Genomic DNA, 9,510 nt, shown 5'->3' with positions numbered 1-9,510 from the left:
TTTTTCAATCTCAATATTGTGGTAAGTATTGTAAGTACTACTAATTAGATGGGACGCTAATGACAATACATTTGAAGATTAAAAATTAAAGAACTAGCAAATATATTTCATTAAAACTATTATGCCAATGTATACATACATTGTATGTATTCAATATATTAATCATTTTCAACAATCAAATAAATGTATATTTAGTTTTTTTTTTTTTAGAATCATGGGGAGACCCACATATAGCTTTTTAAAAATCCACTCAGAATTTAAATATTATTTTTATTTAGATGGTTTTAGGTATAATATTACCTAAGAATAAACTGTTCCAAAGCAAACTGCCCTATGATCCCCAATTCAAGTTGAATATTGGAAACTATATGAGCATAAATAATTGCACTGTTTTCATGGAATAATGCTGCCTAATATAGATGAAACTAAAGTAATTTCAAACTTACTATTCTTTGCTACCCTCTTGTTACTATCCCTAATTCCAAATGTTCTTCTTCTTAAATATAAAAATGAAATGAAAGAGTTTTACTGTAAATTTCATGAGGACAAAAACCCCAAAATATATAGTTTGGGGCAACATTTTCCTCTTTCTCAAATGCTTAGTACAAATATAGGCTCTATAAACATTTGTTGAATGTGTAAATTTCTGAAGCACTTGTTATACTTGTTGGTGTTGATAATCCACAGATGTTTAATGGTTATATGAATAATTCATTTCTAAAGAAAGAATCAATGATACACTCAGCTTCTAATTTTCAATCTCTAATTAAAGCACTAAAGTTAAAGTCCAGTTTATACAATTTCTGAAATATACTAAATGTGCCTAAGGAGCTTGCACAGCTTAACACTAAAACAATTGTTATTGGCTACATAAAGATCAAATATAATTCCAAAAGTAGTGATTGTTTGCAGATATGGGCCTTTTCTATGTAACTTAATGGAGTGATGAAATAAAATTTCACTATTGTGAATATGCTTACTTGTTGGAGCCTTCGAAGCTGAATACACGTGCCAGGCTGTGGTGTGGCCTGGGCATGGCTGAACTGAAAATTGAGAAGATGCCTTAGAGGACAAGATAGGTCACATCTAAGGCCACCTGGAGACTTTCTAGGTAGTTATCCTTAATTAGCACCATCTGTTACTCCGAGGGGCCTTTGAACCTTTTCCCAAGGTCCTGCTCAGGTTTCCTGCATTTTCCACTTAACTCCTTGCTTCTTCTGATTGCCCAGGGCCAGCTGGTTGGCCAGCTAGCATAGTTACAAATCCTGCAGAGGAGTTCAGTCCTCTGGCCCCTTGGCCCCTAGAGATCATGCTGCTTGTCTCACTCCTTTGGGCCTTTGCTATGCACCTGTCTGGGGGTTGGGGATTTAGGCACAGACTCTAACACTTACTCATTAATTATTGAAAATATTTCACAAGAATTTTAATTGTCAACTTTTCTACTTTCCAGTGAAGTAAAAATGCAGAATAAAATATTCTCTAATCTATGTTTCAAATTTCTATTGTTATGCAATTTTCGAAAAACCCCCACACATATGCAGACTTATTTTACTTCTCTATTTGTTGCTGCTTTTAACTTGTGCTATGTGTTTAACATTAAAGATTAACAGTTCATTTTTCCTTTTTCCATTTTTCAGTATAAAATTTCATTTTTCATTATAAAATAAGATTGCTTAGATATTAATTGAGAAAGTACATAGAACTTTAACAGCTGGCGATAAAAAATGAAATCTCAATCTCTAGATTGTAAATTTAGGTTGTTATCAAAAGCTATTATTTAGCTACTTTGACAATGGAATTGTCAAGTGATACCTTAAAAGCCATGAACTTTTGATTACATGATGTAACCATTGCAGTGTATAGTCTGAAGTCTGCTTAGAGCTGAGTACTTTTTTCCCTAGTTAGCTGCTGCCCCCTAACGATGATCTCAAATCATTTTTACTCAGAATCAGATTTAGGAGAAACTGATTCGGGTTCTCTTTTCATAAATAACACACTTTGTTTACTTTTTATTTAAAGAGAAAAAGAACAAAATTTCAAAACAAGATAACAGGAAGGTAACAGTATTTATTATGTTGCATATTGTTATCTTTAAATTAGTTATTCAGATTACAAGATATGGGCACTTAATTGTCCAAACAATAGTAACACAATCATTTCTTATCAATGAAATTCATAGTATAACTCAAAGGATAATTCATTCATTAACAGAAATTCATAGGATAACTATCTTTTATATACATATATATTGTTTAATTTATTTAAGCTATCTTATAGTTGCACAGAACTACTGTGATAGTACTAAATATTTTTAGAATTTTCTGTGATCAAGCTTCAGTCATGGTTTTAAATGTTTTATTGTTTCATGGGATGATAAAATTTATTTACTTAAGTTATTACAAAATTTTAAGTATACTCTTAAAATTACAATAGACTGAATGAATCACTAATGATATAATTATAAAAATTAATATGCATCATTATTATAGTGACCACTTTAAAATATATGCATAAAGATATTTTTGGAAACACTTTATCCATATATAAAAGTGGTAAACCATTCACAAAAGAGAGAATTTTGTAAGCAATTTTGTACAACAATGACTACATATTATGCTGTTTGCGTGTTTATTGTCTATGAATTTAGAAACTTTTTGTCAACAGTTTTAATCAAGGAATATAACATTGAGGAATAACCACATCAGATAACTTCACTACTATTTTTCTCCAAGGAAGCTGCAAATTTTCAGAGGCCTAATAACATTTTATGCTTTTAAAAATGTAGATTTATAGAACAATATTTAATTTAAACATAAAGTATGATTTCCCACTCACATATAATTCACTTTATGAATTTGATAACATTTGAATGGATAATAAATATTATAATAATATTTTTAGATTCATAATATGTTTTAGGAAATAAGAATTAACGGCTATTTTGCAACTTTTGAACAAATATTATGATAAAACATTTTACAATATTTGAAAATTTTAAAAACTGTACAAAACTATATATACAGAATTAGGAAACTAGATTATTACGTATATGTCATGTGATCTAGACTGAAGATTTAAATAAATTATCACAAGATAAATTCAAATCTAAGATTTGCACATTTTCACTGAAATAGGTACTATCAACCTGCCATGTTATAAAGTAAAAGATTTCTCATCTTTATGGTATGGGGAGTATTTTATTATATATTCTACGAGACAGATGATTTTAAGTATATATGATAAATAGTAAAGAAGATAATTAAGTGAGCAAAATTATATATACGGGTTATTGAACAAGTTCAAATATTATTGTGATACCCACTCTTAGATTGTTACCACTATGTAATTTAAGAAACTGTTTTCTCTGTCTTCCACTATGCATATACTCTCCCTCTCTCAATACAAATAGGAAACACTAAATTATCACATATTCTTCATTGTCTTCTAAATGTTTAACATATACTGTCATGATTTTTTTTCATTATTTGCAATATGATGTAAAAATAATATATTGATACAATTTCAATAACAACTTCAGATACATTGAATTTATTATTCATTTATTGTGACAACTAAAGGAATGTATCTCACAGCACACATTTTCTGTAAACATTTATAAACTTTGTTCTTTAATCTACACAAAGGTAAATATATAAGATGCATTTGTTCAACACTTAAAACATAACAAGCACTTATGATTTATTCTATTTTCCCAAAACTTTGTGAAACGCTAAAGAAACATTATTTTTAGTCTATATTCTTATGCAGAGATAAACATATAAAAGTCTAAATGGCTTATGTACATTTATGATGTATAAAGAGAATTAAATCACAGGAAGAATAGCTCATGTACTCTTTATGAATTCTACATATAAGAAAAAGAAATCCTATGTCTGGTATTTTGGTTAAATTATTTAAAACATATATGATTTTATATCAATTATATAATAATCAAAAACTGGCAAAGTAATTTTTATATATGCAAAAACTGTACTGTGCTTCAGGTATACTTAAATGAGAGTAAATTCTTTTCTTAATAAAAATTCTTAACCATGAAGCATTTTATAGGACAAGTAAAGCATGAGGTTATTTTCCCCACTTTATGGAGAATATTAAGTACTTCCTGCAAAATACCATTAAGCATAAGATTACTTTTAGATTCAGAAAAGAACCTCAGACAGCTCATAATAGATTGGTTCTAAACCTAAGTAGGCAGGAAGTTAGAAACAAATTCAAGATCGATTTAGTACTAAAACTAAATGCAGGGTAAGAATAAGACTTTAATACTGAATTTTTTGGAAGATGACGAAAGGTCCATTCCATTACTGAATAGTCATCATTTTTATCTAGTTATGAAAAAACAACTTAAAAAGTCAAAACATAACAAAATTTCTTGTACTACCTATATGATTTTACAGAAAAAATGTCATATATTATCTTTAAATTTCAAGTATTTAAAATGCATCATGTAGATTAAATTTATATATGTGTGTGTATATACATATATTATATATATATATATATAGTTATGCAGTAGCCAAATTTCATAACCTAAAATACCTAACAGTTTTATTATTTCATAATAAAAAACTGAAACTAATTAATTGAAAAATCATTTGACATAAAATTTGAAGTATCTGATTGATAAAGTGACCAAACCCCACATCAAGAACCATAGCACCCTCTGTAAGATCAACAGGAAGGGTTTTAATCAAAGGAAACAGAAGTGTCACTTTACCCAGCCGACCAGGACAAGGCGCCCAGGGCAGGGCTGAGCAGGGTTTTTATTGGCAGTTAAAAGGTGGGGTAGCTACTCTTTAGGTCATGGGCTGAGAGCTGTGGGTGGCTCTTGTACTTTCTATGTAACCTGTCTTTCTGTGGAGGAGGTTGGCAGCGGGCTCTCCGTTACAGGGAGTATTTCCTCATTCTTGTGGTTAGGTTCTGGTAATGTGGCAATGGACCTTTTGTCCCTATGTTCTGGCTTTTTCAATTGAGGGGGGGACTGGTCACCGTTGGCCAGATCCATCACTTTTTATTCAAATTACAAATAATTACAATTCGTTATTAAAATTCAGTACAGAAAGTTGAAAATAGATAAAAAGTATTTTCCTGTTGACTTTACATTCTACTTATTAAGTGGAAATGTGTTTTATTAGATGATGTGAAACACTGATAAAATGTTAAAGGGCAAAGATTATTAGCCAGTACTAGAGTGATTGAACTTTTAAATATCAAGTCCAGAAAAGTTTTTACTGAGAAGATAAAATGAAAAAGACATAGGCAAAAATGCATAAAGAGATAAAATTTTGCTGCATCTATCAAATGAAAAATCTTTTACATTTCAGTAAAGAGGTAAACAGTATGATCAAAATGAACAAATGGGAAGAACAGATGCTTCCCCAGTGAAGATACAGAGATCACTAATAAGGGACACAAGAAAACATTTTATATTATTAATCAATAGTGAGTTTCAAATCATAGCTATAATAGGAAGCCATGTTGTAAGCACTAAAATAGCCACAGGAAGATGTAAAAACTGCTATGATGATGAAGATATATTAAAAAAAAAAACCTCATGCACTGCTAATAGGATTGTAAAATGGTACAATAATTAAGTTAAACTTTTAATTTCTTGAATAATTAAGTGAAAAACTACATATAACCCAGTAATTCCAACTCTAGATATTTACCCAACAGGAATGGAACTCTTGCATAAAGTCTTTTTTTTTTTCTTCTTTTTTTATCGGTACCAGGGATCGAACTTATGACTGCGCACTTGCAAGGCAGGCACTTATGCCGCTCAGCTAAATCCCCAGCCCCATAAACTCTTGCATGTGAATGTTCATAGAAGCATTGTTTACAGTACCCAAAATGTGAAAAAACAATAATTAATCAATTGGAAAATGGAGAGACAAAATGTTTATTAAAGGTTATTTTAAAATAAAAGAATCAATTAATAATATATGGCCACTAAGGAATAATGCTCATTATGCAAAAAAGAAACCAAACCCATAATCTGCATGCTATAATTTCATATGAATGTAGATCCCTGGCTTCCTTGGGCTGGGCTGGGTGTGACTGTTGAGAAGCATGAGGACTTTCACTGAGCAATGGGAAGAGTCTGACACTCACTTATCAAGATAGATTCACTATTGAATGCAATGTTAGTTCAATTGAGCTGAATAATTGGAAATAATAAATTTTATTATGTAAAAAATGTTTTAGTAAGATTATGTAGACAGGTAGCCATTTACAATGCTGTAGCCATTAGGCATTTGTGAATATTTAAAGCAGTATAGATTAATTTAAAATTAAAGTTTTCTATGGCACTATTATTTCAAATTTTCAATTGCTATATAGGGTTAAACTATGTTGTAGCCAATAGAAATATAAGACATTGTCACTGTTGAATAGACTTCTAACCGATAGTACTGCTCGGAAACAAATAGGATTACAGTGGATGGACAGTTTTGAATATTTTCTGAAAACAAAATAAGGGATGGATAGATTGAAGTCATGAATCCAATGGGGTACCAGAAAACCCCCAAGTTTTGATTTAAGGCAAAAGAAGTACAGAGTTGCTATAAAATGAAATTATAAATATTGTAGGAGCAACAGATATGAAGGCAGAGTATTATAGATCATCATATTGTCTCTAGGAATAGGAATTTTGAGATATGTATTAAGCATCAAAATGCATGTAAAATCAGCAGACTAATATAGAATCTTATATATGATATGTATATGACATGTGATGTATATCATGTATACATCAGAACAGAGAGGAAGAAAAAGAGGGATAGTTGGACATACTGGGTAATCAAGACAAAACTAAAATCCTCCAGAAAGTGGGGATTTCAGTCTTACTCTCACTCGGGCTTTTGTTCTGGCATATTTTTTCAAGATGTCTTTTTAATACAGCAGGCAGTTCGGAAGGAGAAAGGAACCGCATTCAGTGAGTGGGGAGCAGACCAGAGCTTTGGAACTCATCAAGAAGCTAAAAAATTTGTAGCAGGTTGTCAAGGGAAAAGGTTGCAGAGCAATCTCAAAAGCTCTGTCATTCATTTCTGCTTGAGTATGAGGCCAGTTGCTTGATAGGAACAGGATTCCTTGTCAAAGATGCAAGGATCTAGAACAAGGTTTGTGATCCTGGAACATCTGCAATCAGTGACATTATGATTATATGGATTTTAAAACTTTTCATATCCTTTGTGTCTTTCCCTAATTTGGATCACACATATTTTAATATTTTTCACTTGCATTATTGTGATGCCCTTTTTTATACAAAATATTGAGCTCTGTTTCTGCTGTGTCATCACATCATCACATCTTCTTGAGACTAATATACAATTTTATCTGCTGACTTCTTAATTTTACACTTTGCAGTTCTAGCATGTCCAACTTTTCCTGTGTTTATTAATTTCTGAACATATAAAAACATTCACTTCTTAATCCTGAAACTACATCATCATTGGTCATGTTTCTATCATTTATGATTACTGCATCTTGAATTATTTTATATTTTCTGTGATCATTTCATCCTTTTTTTTCTGGCATACAGAGTTCTATTTGCTTTACTTATATATTTTAATTATATGTGCTGATATATAATATGCTTTAAATATATATTTAATTTATATTAATTGTGTATTTAACAAACTTATTTGAATTTAAATATAGTAAGTTTAAATAATAAATTGAACCTTTAGAAAAGAAGTCAATAAAATTAAGAGTAGATCCTTTGAGTCCAACTAGGTGGTGGATCAGTGTGAAGACACATTTTGGTATCTATGTCTGGTAATTCTGTGTCACTAAGATTTGTTGCACTTTCTGGAGTTTTAACTGGAAACTGCTGTTTTCAGTAAAGATTTTCATTCATCCTGACTCTGACCTTGACTTGAAGCTTGCAAATCTTAGTTCAGATTCATAGGTTCTCCAACACTTTAAACTCCTCTTGTAAAACTGAGTGAATAATGGAAGAAAAATGTGAATTTAAATTGCAGGTAAATAGACAAATGAAGGATGGATTAATGCAGAGATAATTGGATAGATAATTAGGTGGAGAGTTGAAGATACAGAACAACAAATCTTAAAGGGTAAGAATTTGTCTGAAACAGACCATTTCACTGTTCTTTATAGTGGAAATGTTATTATGTTAACTTTGCATATAATATGACAATTAATATTGTAATCTGCTGCTATTTCTTATTTTTAAAAAGATTTTTAAGTTTTTTGAAATCTTAATTTCCACATGCATTTTTCCAAATTGACTGTTCAGTTATTTTTCCAATCAGTTCTGGCACACTTATAAAGCAATATATAATATTTAGATTTGAAGTTTCAGTCTTTTTGATCCTCTATGTTTGTGTATATGTGTGTCTCTAAATACATATGTGGATTTCTCCAAGCATCATTGCTCATTTGCAAATGTTACTGGTCTTAATTTTTACCACTTCACTATTAACTATGTAATTGCTTTTTCAACATACTGAATTATTCAAATTGTGATTAAAAACTAGGGACCGAAGAATTTTTTTAAAGTATTATTACTGTAAAAACACATTGCTACTAATCTCTCTTGCTTTGAACACTTATTTTTCTTAGCACTTTCTGAAGCAGGATTTAGGAATTTATGGCTACCTCCTTGGTTGAATCCTTTCAAAACCTTTACGTTTCATGGTCATTTCGGCTTTGTGGAAAAGTGAGAAGTTGCATGGTGTCAGACCTGGTGAATACGGTGGGTGAGCACAGGAATTGTCATAAATAGTTGACCAACAAGCTGCAATCATAACTCATGGTAAATGTTTAAATTAAAAACTATTTTAAAGAAAATGACCCAATATTATTCATTACTTCAAAATATTTCCCTTCATTTCCAGCGCGTCTCTCCCTTCTGCTTGATAATGTGCTTTTGGTGTCATAAGCTTTTTTAAAGAAATTAAACATTCATTCTATTTGTGATTACCTGTTTTGAAAATAAATGTAATGGCATCATAAATTAGTTTAAAAGTTCACTATTTCCAGTAGTAATTCGTTACATTCTAGAACTTGAGTTTAGCTGTGTTTCTCAGAATAGTTTTATTGTTATTTTTGAAAATTTGTATGAGTATTTTCATTAAAATTATTTTTAGGAGTGCTCACTTTGACAGAGCATATGCTCAAAGTAGAATGATAGTGAAGAGATTGACATGGGTCCTGCGAAAGGATAGCATGCCAATTTGTGAATTATTTCATACTTTTTATTTATAATTATAGAAGAACAGCTTCACCAGTCACCATCACCTCGGCACCAATCTGCACATGCTGGACCCTCCTCAAGGATGCAAGCTCTCTCAGGACATATGTATATTTCCTTAGAGTATGCATACATATATGTATTACCTTAGCGTGTGCATGGTCCATGTTATGGTGTGATGCTGATAACACATATGCTGCAGGAATATGCTTTTCTAGATCTTCAGTAGTACCAGTTCCTCTGGGTTTCTACCTGTACTGAGAGCTGTTTATTTT

General features: G+C 30.8%; 1 non-coding gene across 1 annotated transcript; it reads left to right on the top strand.

Moving 5' to 3' along the window:
• Nucleotides 1-9,135: 9,135 nt before the first annotated feature.
• Nucleotides 9,136-9,240, top strand: LOC111753898 (U6 spliceosomal RNA). Its single transcript, XR_002788666.1, has one exon. It is a non-coding gene; the product is annotated as a U6 spliceosomal RNA (small nuclear RNA).
• The last annotated feature ends 270 nt before the right edge of the window (nucleotides 9,241-9,510 follow it).

The sequence above is a fragment of the Cavia porcellus genome, unplaced genomic scaffold, assembly GCF_034190915.1.
Source record: "Cavia porcellus strain 051 isolate PalLab524CR breed Dunkin Hartley unplaced genomic scaffold, mCavPor4.1 scaffold_4, whole genome shotgun sequence".
In the NCBI taxonomy this organism is placed as follows: Eukaryota; Metazoa; Chordata; class Mammalia; order Rodentia; family Caviidae; genus Cavia; species Cavia porcellus.
Note: the sequence above shows the minus strand (reverse complement) of the source record. Positions and strands in the feature narration are given on the sequence as shown.